Genomic DNA, 14,471 nt, shown 5'->3' with positions numbered 1-14,471 from the left:
TCATCTTGGCCAGGTAATTAAAACAGCCTCCAGACTGGGGCTGATTGAGGTCATGGCACCTTCAGATGTTTATTTGTGTTGGCACATAGACTTGCAGTGTTAACCTCTGGTCTCTGCACAGTAAGAAACAGTTAAGGTGACATGTTCAGCCAAGTCAGTTATTTGCAGCAAGTCCCATGGCCTTACAGAACTGATGTTACTCCAAATGATTTTGGGAGAGTCATTGTTCCTGATCATCCCGTCTGATGTAAAATTGCAGAGAGATTTGCAAGTGAAGCAGAACAGTCCCTTTAAAGTATAATATGGTCTTTTGCTGAGGATCCAAGTTTGTCACATTTCTTTTCTCCTTTAAGGTATAATCAAACTCTGCTTAAGATTTTATAGTTTACAAAGTTAATGCTTTTAGAAAGAGACATATTTCTGAGTGACTTTTTAAAACTAGTCCTTAGAACCTTATATACAGTCAGTATTTATTGCCATCTTGAATGTAAATCTGATATACAACAGAAATAATGATGGAAAAATTGTACAAAAAGATCAGATTGGCGTTGTAAAGCATGATAGTAGAGGCTGGAAAATATGTAAAGGTAGTATGAAGGAAAACTCTGAAAGGAAAAATTTCATGCCCTAAATTTGCTGTTTACCAGTATATTGCTTTAAAAATAAAGATAATATGATTTTCAAAACAAATCCCTATATAAGAAAATGAAACTTTGAGAATGTCATTGAGCATCACTATAGTATTGTTTTCAAGCATTGCAGAAGTATTTTCTTTTAAATATTGTGGCTACATTATGAACTCCTCTATTACATATGTCTGAGTGGAAACTGTTTTCTGGATTGTCCTGACTGATATCCAAGAAAATACAAAACTAAATTCCTGATATCCATGAAAGTAAACAGGTATTTTGAAACAGGCTGTAACAAAGCTACCATTTTTCTCTCGACCTCTCAACTGATTAGAAGAATACAGTAGAGAGCAGGAATATGAATTCATTAGGACAGAACATACCAACAAACAGACAGAAGATGCATACTTCTTCATAGACAGTGGAAAGAAGTGTGGCTGCCTGCAGGGGCCAGGTCTTTCCAGCAAGGACTGGCCCTTCTGAGGCTCCAAAACAACATAAACTTGACAGGAGTTTTGGTGATGGGTTTGAAAAGGTGTATAGTAAATAATGAGAAAAGCTGAAAGGTGGTAAGCGTCTCTTTGGAAAAATACTGGAAATTACAAACCTCAGAACTTGAATCTTCCTTTTCAAAATAAATATGAAATTTTATATATGAGGACAATCTGATGAGCAGGTTTGTTTAGTAATAGAAACTCCAAAATTGAATCAGTGAACAGTCTGGAACATGAAAATCAACCTCTGCCTACATGTAATTGTTAATCATTCTCTTACCTCATCAGTTTCAGTGTTTATGTAGCAATAGTCTTGGATTTGGACTGCTGCTTTAAAATAAGCAATTGTTGAGTGTTTAATAAATATTTGGATTTAAAAATTGTCAATTTAGATTTAAAATCTGAATTATATCAAAATACTGCAAACGTTCTCACTCCCCTGCACTGGTATACAAGTAGTTTTATGAACATTAAAGTGTTTGGAATCAGCAGTCATGAAATTACATCCAAAATGTAGTTTTGTCTTCTTTTAATATTTTCATTAGCTTGCCAATTACCATACCTGGGGTAGTAAACAAATTTTTAGCATATTGATGTTTATAAACTGCAAAGCAAAAAATTCAGACTGAAATCTTCGGAGACAAGGAAATAGATCTGAATGTCTGACACAAATTTTGATGTCAAAAACATCAGAATGTCAAAAACGAGATTTCGTAACATAAAATAACAGGTCAAAAGACATAAGGAGCAGTTTTTTGTTCACAAAGCATCCATAGTAAAGAATAGTGATTTATATTTGCACCAAAATGGATTAGCGTAGTACACATAGTAACTCAGCTGAGTGGGACTGTTTTCAGCAGACAGACACAAGGTGGCTTAAACCACAATAGCTATTTTGCAAGTAAATGCCTGACTATGTCTATAGGCACTTTTAGACAAGCTGAAAATAGAAACAGGATATCCGAGGCATGTGCCCTTGCAGAACGCTTCACTGCTCTGCAGACTGAGGAGGAAAGACCTTGTCACATCAGGAGAGGTGCTGGAGCTGGGCGAGGCAGCTCCATCTGCTCCCTGAGCAACCAGCAGTGCTCCTCAGAGAAGTGGGGTGACAGCAGCAGATGACTTCTGGAGGCCCTGGTTTGCTGCCCTGACGCTCTCTTGAGGGTGTGCTGCTGCCCAGGAATGGTACTGAGAGACTGAGGCTTTCTACTGCCCTCAGCTTGCACTGCTGGCTGGCATCTGCTGCTGACTGCCAGCATCAGATCATCTGGTACATCATCTGGGCGTCGCTGCTACAGCTGGGAACAGTCTGAGGGGATGGAGAGGCATTGCAGAGCCCTGGCAGCAGCATGAAGGGACTCTGGAGCACAAGCAAGGTTTTTCATCCATCCTCTCAGTCAAAGGGAACGTGTTTGAAAGAGCTGCTTCATCAAGAAGAGATCAGTAGGAATTGTGGGTACTCAGGGGAATCAGTTTTTCCAAACTAGGGCTTGAGAAGCCACAGCCAGGATCAACATCCATACCCTCTTGTGCAAACAGACTGATAAATATTGTTCGCTAAGCAAGACAGATATATGTGGAAAGACAATACCAAGTATGAAAGTTTTTAGAAAATTCTGGAAGTAATACAAATAGAAATAAATAAAGCATTTTTGGTAATAATATCTTTTGGAAATATTTTTTTCATCGTTGGTTGTGACAAAGAAGCTGGGTTTCACATAAGAAAGTGAAATGGAAATTTACTAGCAAACCCCAAATGAATAGACATACTACAGCCTGGAAAAGTGTACAAAAAAATCACAAATACTAATTGCTGATGAAAACAGCTGAATTTAAAATGTTTCCTTTTAACAATGAAAATAATCTAATGAAAGAAAACATTGTAACAACTAGATTTTAAAATTAATTCTGTCTTGCTAAGCACTATGAAATCCACTCCAAGTAACCACCTAGAGCAACCTGTATTTCCTCTTTAAATGGAGCTAGTAACAGAAACAAACTAGAAAAGTTGCAAAATGCACTTGACTATTAGCAAATAATGATGAACTGGATTAAATATTTTTGTTTATTAGTAACCAATTTGAATGGAGCACTTGCTGGCTTGAGCAAATGTAAGAGGAGGCAAGCAGCCACCATGGGGCACCATGCGACAGGTTACAGATGGGAAAGGGAAGGTGGGGCCATGCTCACAGCTGATACTGAAGCTCAGACATTTCTGCACATCTAGTCAATAAATTTTGTTCTCTCAAATACCATTAATGCTATTAAGCCCTTTGTTGTTCCTGAAAAGTTCTTCCTCAGCTGCCATAATTCCATGTACAGACAATTTGTTTTAATTGTTGCACTGAGTAAATAGGTATCAAAGTATGTGCAATCCTTAGATGTATTCAGCCAAATGGAAATTGTTTGTGGAGGGATTTTAATTGGGTCTCATCCATTCATAAGTTTCTAAAGATTTAGGAACTCCAGAGGTTTGAGCCAGACTTTGCCAGCTAAAGACAATTTTCTTAATGAGAACTGGTTGCTGTCATGAGTGGCAATAAGAGTTATGCTGCCTTCCTGCACTCTTCAAACACGAACTTAGAAATAAACTCCAACATACCTCCACTCCCAGTTTAGTGGTATTTTTAAAATTACCTTAGGAATTATTTCTTATAGGGAAAAAGGCTGTTCAGATACTGGACTCTTGCATTTTTAATTTATTTTTTTAACTGAGCTTAGGGTTATACAGATCAGATGTAATTCCTCCGAAGATACCGCTGTGAAACACTCCTGACAGCGAAGAGCAGAATGAGAGCATAGACTCACCTCCCTGTATTATTTTGCTAAGCTAAATATAGATGACTGGACCATCTGCTTAGAAACCATGATGGAAATTAAACTTTATTTGTACATCTAGTGAACATAAGGATGATGCATGGAAGTATACTATCAGAAGTGGTTAGGTCCTGGTGTATGACTTAAGAAGATCCAAATCAAAAGAGGGATTCCCTGATTTTTCTAAAATCTCAAGCTCTAACAGCTCATGCAGTCCGTGATCCATTCAATGGGACTCCAAAGTAAAACTAGTTATAACCTAAGAGAAGTAACAGAAGTCTTCTGTGTTTTACAGAAACCAGAGGCCTGAGCTGTGGTTGTAGTTTTGACAGCTTGCTTGTACCATCATCAGCTGAGAAGTAAATAGTAATCTTCACCTTTATGTAAACTTTAAGAGCTTCCCACACTTCAGCTTCTGTGGGATAAAAAGGCATTAATGTCAGAGAATAATTGGATTCTAGACATTGCTGGTTCTCAGAAAGCTGGGAGGAACATAAGGGAGATCCTAAGCCTCCATCCAGCAGTTCCTTCACTGGGATAAATAGCCTTTCATCTTGTTAACCTTCTTTCATAGTGATCTAGTTACATAAACTTTGCTGCAATTACATGTATGTCACCTGTACACAGTGAGGATTCAATAGATGAGCAAAAGTAATTCAGCTGAAGCTCTCATACTGAATATTTTTTGTTTATGAGTCTGAAATACTGCTTTGGTTCAAATCAGTATGTTGCAAGTGATTTTTTAAAACAGCTGCTTTCAATGACTTTCAAGAATAAAGGAACCATGGGTGAGAATTTGATCTCACAAATTTGGAATTGCTAGTTATGCCAGCTGAACTACCACAGGTTTGCAATTGCATGTTTCCATGAGAAGAATAATCAAGTGTTTTCTTAAAGCAATAGAACATAAAGTCTTTAGGAACTTTGATTAGTTAATCAAATCAGCATTTCTACCTGATTTAACAGGAGAATGTTCACAAAACACATTATTTCTAGCAAAATGATTCAACAAGCCACACCCCCGGTTAAGTCCACAAACAGCATTATACATACACCTGCTTAAATCAAATCTGGTAGCTACAAATGCACCACTAAAAATAACTTCCTGTCTCTTCCCCACTCATCACTGGGGAAGGAGCAGTCACAAACTTCTGTGTTGCTTCTGTCCTGCTAGTGTGACTGTATCAGACAAGAAGCAAAATGCTTCCCGAGTTGCATCAATGCTCAGATTTTATTTTTTTCATTAATAGCCTTTTGGCTGATGTGTTGGTATCTGGATCCACAAATTCAAAAAATGAAGAGCAGTATCAGCCTTGTGATCACAGGAGAAGGCAACAAATAGCTTCTTTTGCACAGGTGGTAAGGTTTATCAATAAGGTTTATCAATAACCATCAATAAATGTTGGTTTTCCAACTCCAGCATGTTCTGTTTGGGACATCTCAGATGTGAGACCTTTCATTCTATTTTTATTCCTGCCTGCAGTCCTGTTAGACTGCCTGTCAGATCAGATTTATGACCTCTGGACCAAGCCAGAATTTATGAAAAATAGTTTTATTTTGCTGCTACAAACTGAAAGGACCAGAGAAGGATATGAAAGGATGGATGTACCCAGTGGGAGAATTCAGCAAAATATATGTTTTCTGCGACATTTTGGATAAGGTAATATTGCACTTCCAAGTGTCAAAATGGAGGGATTTACAGTCACTGAGATGATGAAAACATGAATAAATTTTCTTTAAAGATAAATAAAGAAGACCATAGCTTGTATATTTTCCTCAAAAGCACACATCAACACTTACACACTGGAAGGGTTGACCAAACTGAATGTGAAATCCAGAGTGTGGGCTAGGGAGAAAAGTGGCAATATTCACAGTGACTGAGAAAGAAAAAAGGAAATATATAAGGCTGGTTTGTTCTTTTTTTTTTTTTTTTTTTTTTTTTTTGGTCATGTTGAGCTTTAATTACTAGTTGCATGCAGTTATGCAATGAAAGAAATACAAGATTTTCATTTTGAAAATGAACAGAGAAATCTACACTACAATTATCTATGAGATATTGCTTTAAGGATTGTAGATGGAAATGCATTTGTAAATTCCATTGTTCAGGGACAAAATATAGGGAGAATGAGTAAACAAATGAAGATCTGTGGACTTATACAAAAACATAAAAAAAATAGAATTAAAGAGAAACAGAGCAGGGAAAAATGGAGGACTAACTAATGTGAAGGGTTTACTGAACAAGTCCAGTAGAACTCTCTTCTGTTTTATTAAGGTTTTGTTCCCTTCACTTTCTTACAGCCAGCTCACAGTTGCCCTGCAGCATCTCAAGAGCTCCCTCTTCCCTGCTCTGAGCACAGCTGCACCCTGCTATAATTAACAAAAAAAAATTTCAGACTAGGCAATATTAAAAAATGATCAAATTTCCTTCCTTCAGTTTTTGGTTAGCGTATTTTCATGCCAGGTAGACCCATCAAAATCTGAACTGCCTTGTTTATTGAGTCTGAAGGATTTTGCTGCTCACAAATGACACATTCACCCCTAGACCATCAGTCCCTGCTTTGGTTGTGCTGTTGCTCCCTGGATTGGCCAGGGGCTGAAAGTGACATCAGTCCATGGGGTTTAGATCTAATGCTCCCGTGTGCGTCAGGTAATCCAATTGAGTCCTTGTAAGTTGACAGACCCAGAGACTTACACTGAGCCACTTCCTCAAAGCTGATTCTCATTACCTGGCAAGTGAACTACCAGGGGAAAAAAAACAAAACAAAAAAAGAGAAAAAATTAAAAAAGACAGAAAAAATAAAAAAGGAAGGAGTGTAAACAGCCTTAGCAGACATGATGTTGCCCTCAACTTCAAACCAGGAGCTGCTAGGTTTGGCTTGCTTGTAAGAGAAGGAACCTCACTGTTCACTTGCTTAGCCACTTGCCAGACCACACAGTGCTTAGTTACAAGATACAAACAAAGCAATAGAAAGAAAGGAAGAAAGGGGGAAAGAGAGAAGAGAGAAGGTAAGAAAGAGAAGGAGAGAAAAATCCAAGAAACAGAAGTCCAATCAAGTCGTGAATATGTTTAATGTTATATTTAAAACTATTATGGTCTAAATCATTATTGGGCAAAAACATAGAAGATTACAGACTATTCTGGATGCGGCATCTGTCCAACTTGTACAGGTAGGTTCTTACGTATTTCTCTTAATCTCATTATCAATTAAATAAGTATTAAATCATTCATCTTCCTGGCTTTGTACAGCAGTATCTAATATTTATCTTAATATTTACATTAAACCTCATTCAGTTTCTCTAAATCATTAGCTAATTCTGATTATAATGCTGTTTATTTGTATGAGAAATGATGATATGCAGCTGACTGGATTGTCATCCAGAATGTCAGTGCTCAGTCCCTCTTGCCTTCTTTGGGAGTTAGAAACACTCACCTACCACAGAATTGTGCTGTTAAAAAATCAGGGTACCTCAGCATAATCTTGTTTCCTATTGAAGGCAAATAAGTAGAAGGCACTAAAGTGTTCCTGTCCTTATGGCAGATATAAGACGTTGTTTGCATAACACAGCTAACATGATTCTGGAAAAGATGTTTAAGTACATTGTTTTTTTCATAGATTTGTACTATGTACTATTACTTTGGAAAAAGCACTGAACTCCAAACAGCAGAAAGATTACCAGTGATTGCAACCTATGACTAAAGACTCTCAACTAAGAAACTGCTTTCCTAATTTCTCCTCCACTTCTCTTCAATGTTTCTAGCAAGTCCCTACGTTACAGTTTGCAGTTTCTAAAATAAAAGCAACCTGTTTCTAGAAATTTTCTCATGGGCTTCATAAGCATTACTGATCTAGAAATTTATAGATGTAGATTCCAGGGGAATACAAATCTGAAAATTTACTATTTACATGTAAAGTGCATTATTAATGATGGGAAAACACATCATTCTCAATGATGTAGCAAAATAAGAGACTGAGTCTTCTTTTCTCAAGTAAAAGAACAAGTCAACATCAGAATCAAGATCAGAAGCTTTGAATATCTCTCTTCTGCAAGTAAAGGTGTAACTGTGGCACTGTCAGAACTCAAGAATTAGCTTTAACAATAAGTAAACCATAGCATCATTAACTACAATAGGATTATATGTGAGGAGCTATGGAGAGACTTTGAGAAGACTGGACAATATAATCTAAAGTCTTAGCTCTTTCATTTAGGACAAATTTCTTTAGCACCTGAGGAAGCTGGTGTACAGCTCAGGTTCTGCCCAGCCTGCTCTATGTTGTGGTGCTACCTATTGACCTCAGCATCAGCATAGCATTTGCCCCTCATTCCCTGTTCCTATGTCTGGCATGAGGCTGCCTCATTTCAGAGAATTACATAATGCCTTAAAAAGGACATAAATGAATAAATATAAAAGAGAAACATTATCATGGTGCTTGAGTTCTACTGTCCTACTATTTCTGGCACTGCAGCAGCAGAGAGATTTGAAGCTTCAATCTTTGAAGTGCTAGAACAATGTAGATAATATATTAGACTTAGTTCTGGGACACCAGTCCACTCTGCTTTCATGTAGAATGAGCTTTTATGAAAGGTGCATGAAAAAAAGCAAAGAAAAATAGCACTAGCTACTTTAGAGGCAGTAGCTGTCTATCATAGATATTCTATGAGCTCCTTGGCATTTGGCGTCAGCCAGGACAGAGGAGAAAGGGCATGTAAACTTAGCAAGAATGAACATAGTACAAATTTATTTTGATTGCAGTTATACAGTGATATCTTTCTAGGCACTTCTATTGAAAGAATATGCGCTTGCAAACTGATGGCAGACAGTGTAATATTTTCCTCTGAAATTCACTAGTAGGTTCCTTTTGTTGTAGAGAGGAAATAATTTGTATCAATAACATTTTATGTCTTTAAGAAACAATGTCCATAGGTCTTGTAATAAAGTCAAACTTTCAGCACCCTTACCACCCAGCTCAGGAAATTCCCTAAAGAGAGGCACATACTTACACTATTCAGGAACTAAGATTTCAACTCTGTCCTTCAAAGATTAGACTGTTTAGAGACTGACCCACCTCAAGTTTATAATTTCCTAGAAAAGAAATTCATGTCTCTGTAGAAGTGAAATTTTATCCCCCTTCAGTGCTGAATAACTTGCAATAGTCTGGTTAACGCACCTATTTATTTAAGTACATGTTTCTAGAAAGGACATTAAATAATTTGCAATAGAGAAGGGAAAAATACCATATAATGAAGGCTTCACTTCAGCTATAATTTCTGGGACACAATCTTTCCAAATCAAGTTCATACTTTAGCAACAAGGCAACTCCCTTGTTGACTTGTGCCATTGTTTGCAGATTTGGCCCTGCCTGTACTTTATTTGAACAGAACTTTTAAACAGCATTTGAAGTGTTTATTCTAATTATAAACCGACACATTTCCATCCTATATTTCAGAGAGTTAAATTTCATATTTAATGAGATTAATATTTCTGTTATGAGAAATATTGTGTGTTCTCTCCAAAATTATAACAAGTTTACAGTGAGTTAGAGAATAAAATTTGTATATGGAATATATGTGAATAAATGAGGTTATGATGTAAATTAAAGTATAATTTTCAAAAGATGTGCTCTTTTCAAACTTTACACATAGTTAAAATTTGTTTTAATAGGATGGACAAGCAGTAGGTTGCTCTTAAGTAAGGAATAAGAAAATATTCAGCTTTTTTATCCATGCTTATATATCCAGATAAAAACAATAATATCATGAATGATAGCATTTATCCAGAACTCTTTAAATAAATAAAAGGCTTACTGGATTTGGCCCAATATGTATTATATGCAGAAGAGGCTCAGAGTTTAATGTAGACATTTAGCAAGACTAAAGTACACAAGATGAGCACCTTCTGTCCCCAGAGTCTTTCCCTTTTCATTTCTCTAAATATGCATGCATTTATGATTGAGATACTCGAGATATTACATTTATTTTCAATATAGTTTTTCTGTATTTCCCCTAAAGTTATGAGTAACAATTTTGGTGATAGCAGCAACCATTTGAATTACCTTAATTCAATTTGAATGATATTTAAATATATTTTAAGAATTTACTTGGGTTTTCAATTTTGCTCTAGATGAATATGGCCTGTAAAGCAAAAGCCTTTAGTTGTCATTTCTTAATAAAATATTTCTATACTTTATTTTTATAACTTTGATTTCTCTTATCAAAGAACACTGTCCTTCAAGAACAGAATACAACCTGAAGTATTAAATCAGAACAATCAGCAACATAATAGATGTAATCAGACCCTGTTCAAAGCTCATGGTTACAGGCTGATGTGATCATCTTCTTTCCTCTTGCATGTTACAGTTTTGTGGGTTGTTATGAATCAGAGGAAAACCAAAAAAGATACAGAGTTGTCACTTGCTTGGTCACAGCTTTCATTGATTCTTCAGGATCTTCTAACTACCTAGTCCTAAATATTTTGGAGACCAACATTTCTCAAATTCTCAATACAGTATTCAAATTTACAGGGTTTGGGTTGGCTTTTTTTAGTGTTTGGCATTTTTCTTAGAAGCAAAACATGAAGCCTTGAGCAACAAAGAATTGTGATCCTCATGTGAAAACTGTTCATTTAAGAATATTTCAGTGTAGACACTGGAGTGTGGCAAAATTATTTCACTGATCTCAAACTGTCTGTGGAGACCCACAATCAGATTAATACATATGTGTTTTGGAATAATCTTGTGCCTTTCTAAAAAGCAAGTAATATCTTCCCATTTTAATTCAAAAATTATTATATATATCAAACATTTAATCTGTATGCACACTAGGATAATTTTAAATTTAAAAATTATCTCTAAATTCATTTTTAGACCTATATGATTTTTAAGGCCACAAAGGAAATCAGTTAAGTATTTTCCTGGAGATACCTCCTACTGAATGCAGCTTCATGCCAAATGCTGTTCCTGCCACCATGATTCAGAGGAGTCAGAGACAGAGAGATTGATGCATCATTCCTTCTCTCTTGATGACTACAGAAAAGACTCAGGACAGGTAGTTCACAAATTCTGTAAATTTACTTTGAAATTAACACAGATTATGTCAAAACTATATGTAAATCCCCTTTGATCTTATTTTCAATTCTCCTAATTTTGCATTCCTATTTGCTTCATTATGCAGCCAGTTTTGAGATAGGATGCAAGAACTTTTCTTACTGTATTTGGAATACTTGATATTAAACAGTGATTTTTCTTCCCTTAATGAGATATTATTTGTGTTTTGATTTACATCTATTCCTCCATGCATTTTCAGCCCCTTTTGATGAAGTTTCTGAACTTTTGTGTCATAAAGATGTAAAGATACAAATTTATCCCTGCTCTTAAATATAATGCACTTCAAAGCAATGTGTTGCTCTTTTATTATTAGTCTTTGATGGGCAGAATCACAGAGGAAAAAACATCAGATAGGCTAGCCAGACTGATTTTATCTTGGAGGGGGTCCTCACCTGGGCATGTTCAGAAATTACATTACTTGATACGTAATTTATCCACTGTCCAGCACTCTGGTCAAGTAAAAGGATGCTGACTAAAAATGACTTTTCCTTGTAACTTTTAATTTTAAGATATCTTTCAGAATTATCAAGTCTGTCTTGTTAATCTGTCTCTATGGACCCCTTTTCAGTACTTATTAGCCCTCCAACATCCTAGAAAAATGTCACTTCAAGTTTCTGTATTTCCTCGTCTTGAAAGCAGATGGCTTGAAGTTTTGCTGACCAGCATTTGAGGTCCTGTGGTTAATTCCCTTATTTCAGAAAGTTTTCTTTTCCCTCACTGCATCTTGCTGCCACTAATACAAGAAGTTCTGCCTTTTGCTATTCTGAGGATTGAGCTCCCTTGGGTTTGGTCCTTTTTTAAGGGGCTTTTAGACTATCAAGTAGCACCTGAGACCTAAAAGGGTCTGCCATAGCTAAGAAATTGGAGTACAACTGTGAAAGGGATAGAAGGCTAAGGAAAATACTGTGTCTAGTGAAAAATGCCTAAAGACCATCTCTTTATAAGCTTGCATGTACTTTTATCAGTGTGTCCTTCAATACCTACTAAAAGAAGAAATTCCGTGTCTCTGAAGTTGCCCTTGAAAATGACTGACAGGTACTCAGGCATTGCAGGTAAATTAAGCACAGTCTGTATTAGCCAACTCCATACGTGTTCAGGTGTAGTGGGTTTACACCAGCTTCCATGGACTGTTATGAGGAGGGAACTTTTCCTGGATAAAGTGGTGCAAATGAAAGAAATTACACTTCAAGTCCCTCTCACTGTTCTGTCAGTACACACCTACACTCCTTTAGTGAGGTTAGTGGCCAAAGCTAGCAACCTCTCAGGTCTTTCAGAGCCCCTCCTTAAGTGGCTCCTCCCTGGCTCATTCTTGTCAAAATAAATTAGTTACCTCTAATAGAGCGGCTGGGATGGGCATATATGTCCAAACTGTAAATAGGCCTTCCCAGAGAGCATTGTTTACAAAATTTACATTTGTTTACACCTTCCAGCAAATTAAGAGTTACAGATAGGTATTTTGCAATATATACACACAGAGAAGTGAAGCAGAACTGGAAGTTCAGTCACATGAAAGACAAGACCTCTGCATAAACAGCTTCCAGGCAGTAAAAATTGAAAGGCCTTTCTGATTTGACAGAGGCCCTTCCAGTTCACAGAATGCTTGATTCTCCTACCAAGGTTAATCCTTTGTTGTTGTTGTAATTGCTGTTGTTGTGTTTATACACAAACTGTTTTGCCAAAGTTCTCATTTCCAGTTGTTCTTCAGGATGTCCAGATGGAACAAATCTGTTCTTCCTTCATGCCTTTACAAGTAGACCAGAAACAAACTTGACTGTATTTTCGAAAACTAGATGTGATTTGTTCTTCCTCATCATCTTCTTCACTGGTGTGTCCTATGATCTCCTTACATCTTTTTGCACCATCGTACAGATGACAGATTGACTTTCATGCCATAAAACGTATTGTACAGCTGAACCTACTTCCCAGTAAATTCTCTCTGATGAGTGGGAATGAAAAGGGCTGTCATGTAGTTAGAAATCCAGCTGACTCATTCCTCTTGAGGATATTTAATGCACTTGACTGTGTTTGATAAGGGAAGGTCAGTTTTCCTATAAAAGTAATAGTTTTTAGCTCTTATGCTTTTTTTACACAGTAAACAAAATAGCAAAAGTAAAGATGAAGATTAAACAAAGCCAAGTTGCTCCTTTACATTTTACTAAATAAGATTGCCAAATCAAATACAGTGACCTTGCTATATTAAATTAGTAATGCACAATTGTTGCTAAGTGTCAAATTCAGATGTAAAGGTGTAGAACATTAACTTTTATGATGAATTCCATTTCTTTCATTGACTCCAGTTTTCAATGGATGAAAACTTGCATATATGATAAACAAAATGCATCAAATTGAATTATTAAAAAAAAAAAGTGATAAGTAGCCAGATGTTGTTGGCAAAATAATGGGTTAGCCTCACCCCAATACAACCTTCCGTATCTATGCAAGAAGAGTTGGAAAAATCTGTTGACTTTAGAGAGGCCACATAATGAATAAATGAATAAAGATTAGAACAGGAAGGATATTTTAGGCTAATTTGGATGGTACTATCTTCTTCCATAGACATCAGCAAAATCAGCCTTTGACCTCAAAACACAAATTGGCACTGGAAGCTCTTTGCTATTTTTTCCAGTCACAAACCTCTATAGCTTGGCCAAACTCCAAAGTGGGTGATTACACTCTGCTGCTCTAATTTTTCCCTGCAGCCTCAACTGGATCCAGCGTAATTTCGATATGTAGTGTTACCGGAAAAAAGTCCCTTTTTTGCAAAGTTGCTGTCAATTTTTCCTTCTTGCCTTCTCATTTGTCTGCCTTGTTTGTTGTTTGAAGGTCAGAATTGTTTGGTTCTGGATCACAGGTTTTACTAAGCCAAGGGACCAGAACATGGCTGGTGCTACAATGACAACAATATCTTTCCAGCACTTTTACTCTCTTATAATACAGATAATGTAGCCTGGCTATAGTTTTTTTCCCAAGCACTCATGCAGTTAGACCTTTGTTAAATATCACATCATGTTGGTCTCAAGAATCAGAAGTCAAAAACACAGCCTAAAGATACAGAGCATTTGGAGTGTGTTTAAAACCAGCTGCCAATTTGATTGTAAAATAGCACATTGCTTAACTCCACGTTGTTTTAAAGCAATAATTTGTTAAAGAGATTATGATTTCCATGGCCATACAATCTAATATTTTTTCCAGAAGTTTGGATAGAATTGATAGCAGAATTCATTTCATTCATATTTAGTATTGATCTGAGACATTACTTTTAGTCTTAGAAAAAAACATTCCCTACAAAAGTTAAGCATCTCTGGTGTAACTGCTGATTTCACATTGGTTCTATAAAGCTCTAAGATCTGCAATTTGGGTAGTTTCTTACTGAGTAACTTAAGCTAGTTAGAAATATCAGCACTGATATCACTTGGTATAAGCACTTC

At 36.4% G+C, this 14,471-nt stretch overlaps 2 protein-coding genes across 4 annotated transcripts in view; one reads left to right on the top strand and one right to left on the bottom strand.

Annotated features, from left to right (window-relative positions):
* MAPK8 (mitogen-activated protein kinase 8) overlaps nucleotides 1–14,471 on the bottom strand; it is a 71,475-nt gene that overhangs the window by 41,246 nt on the left and 15,758 nt on the right. The gene's annotated exons all lie outside the window — the stretch shown is intronic.
* The window catches only part of FRMPD2 (FERM and PDZ domain containing 2), a 70,365-nt gene continuing 61,783 nt past the window's right edge, over nucleotides 5,890–14,471 (top strand). For all 3 annotated transcript variants that reach the window (XM_085583614.1, XM_085583615.1, XM_085583613.1), the window contains exon 1: nucleotides 5,890–7,108. The gene's annotated coding sequence lies outside the window, so the exon portion shown is untranslated. The remainder of the gene's footprint in view (nucleotides 7,109–14,471) is intronic.

The sequence above is a fragment of the Lonchura striata genome, chromosome 6 (genome assembly GCF_050655825.1).
Source record: "Lonchura striata isolate lonStrDom1 chromosome 6, ASM5065582v1, whole genome shotgun sequence".
Lineage (NCBI taxonomy): Eukaryota > Metazoa > Chordata > Aves > Passeriformes > Estrildidae > Lonchura > Lonchura striata.
Note: the sequence above shows the minus strand (reverse complement) of the source record. Positions and strands in the feature narration are given on the sequence as shown.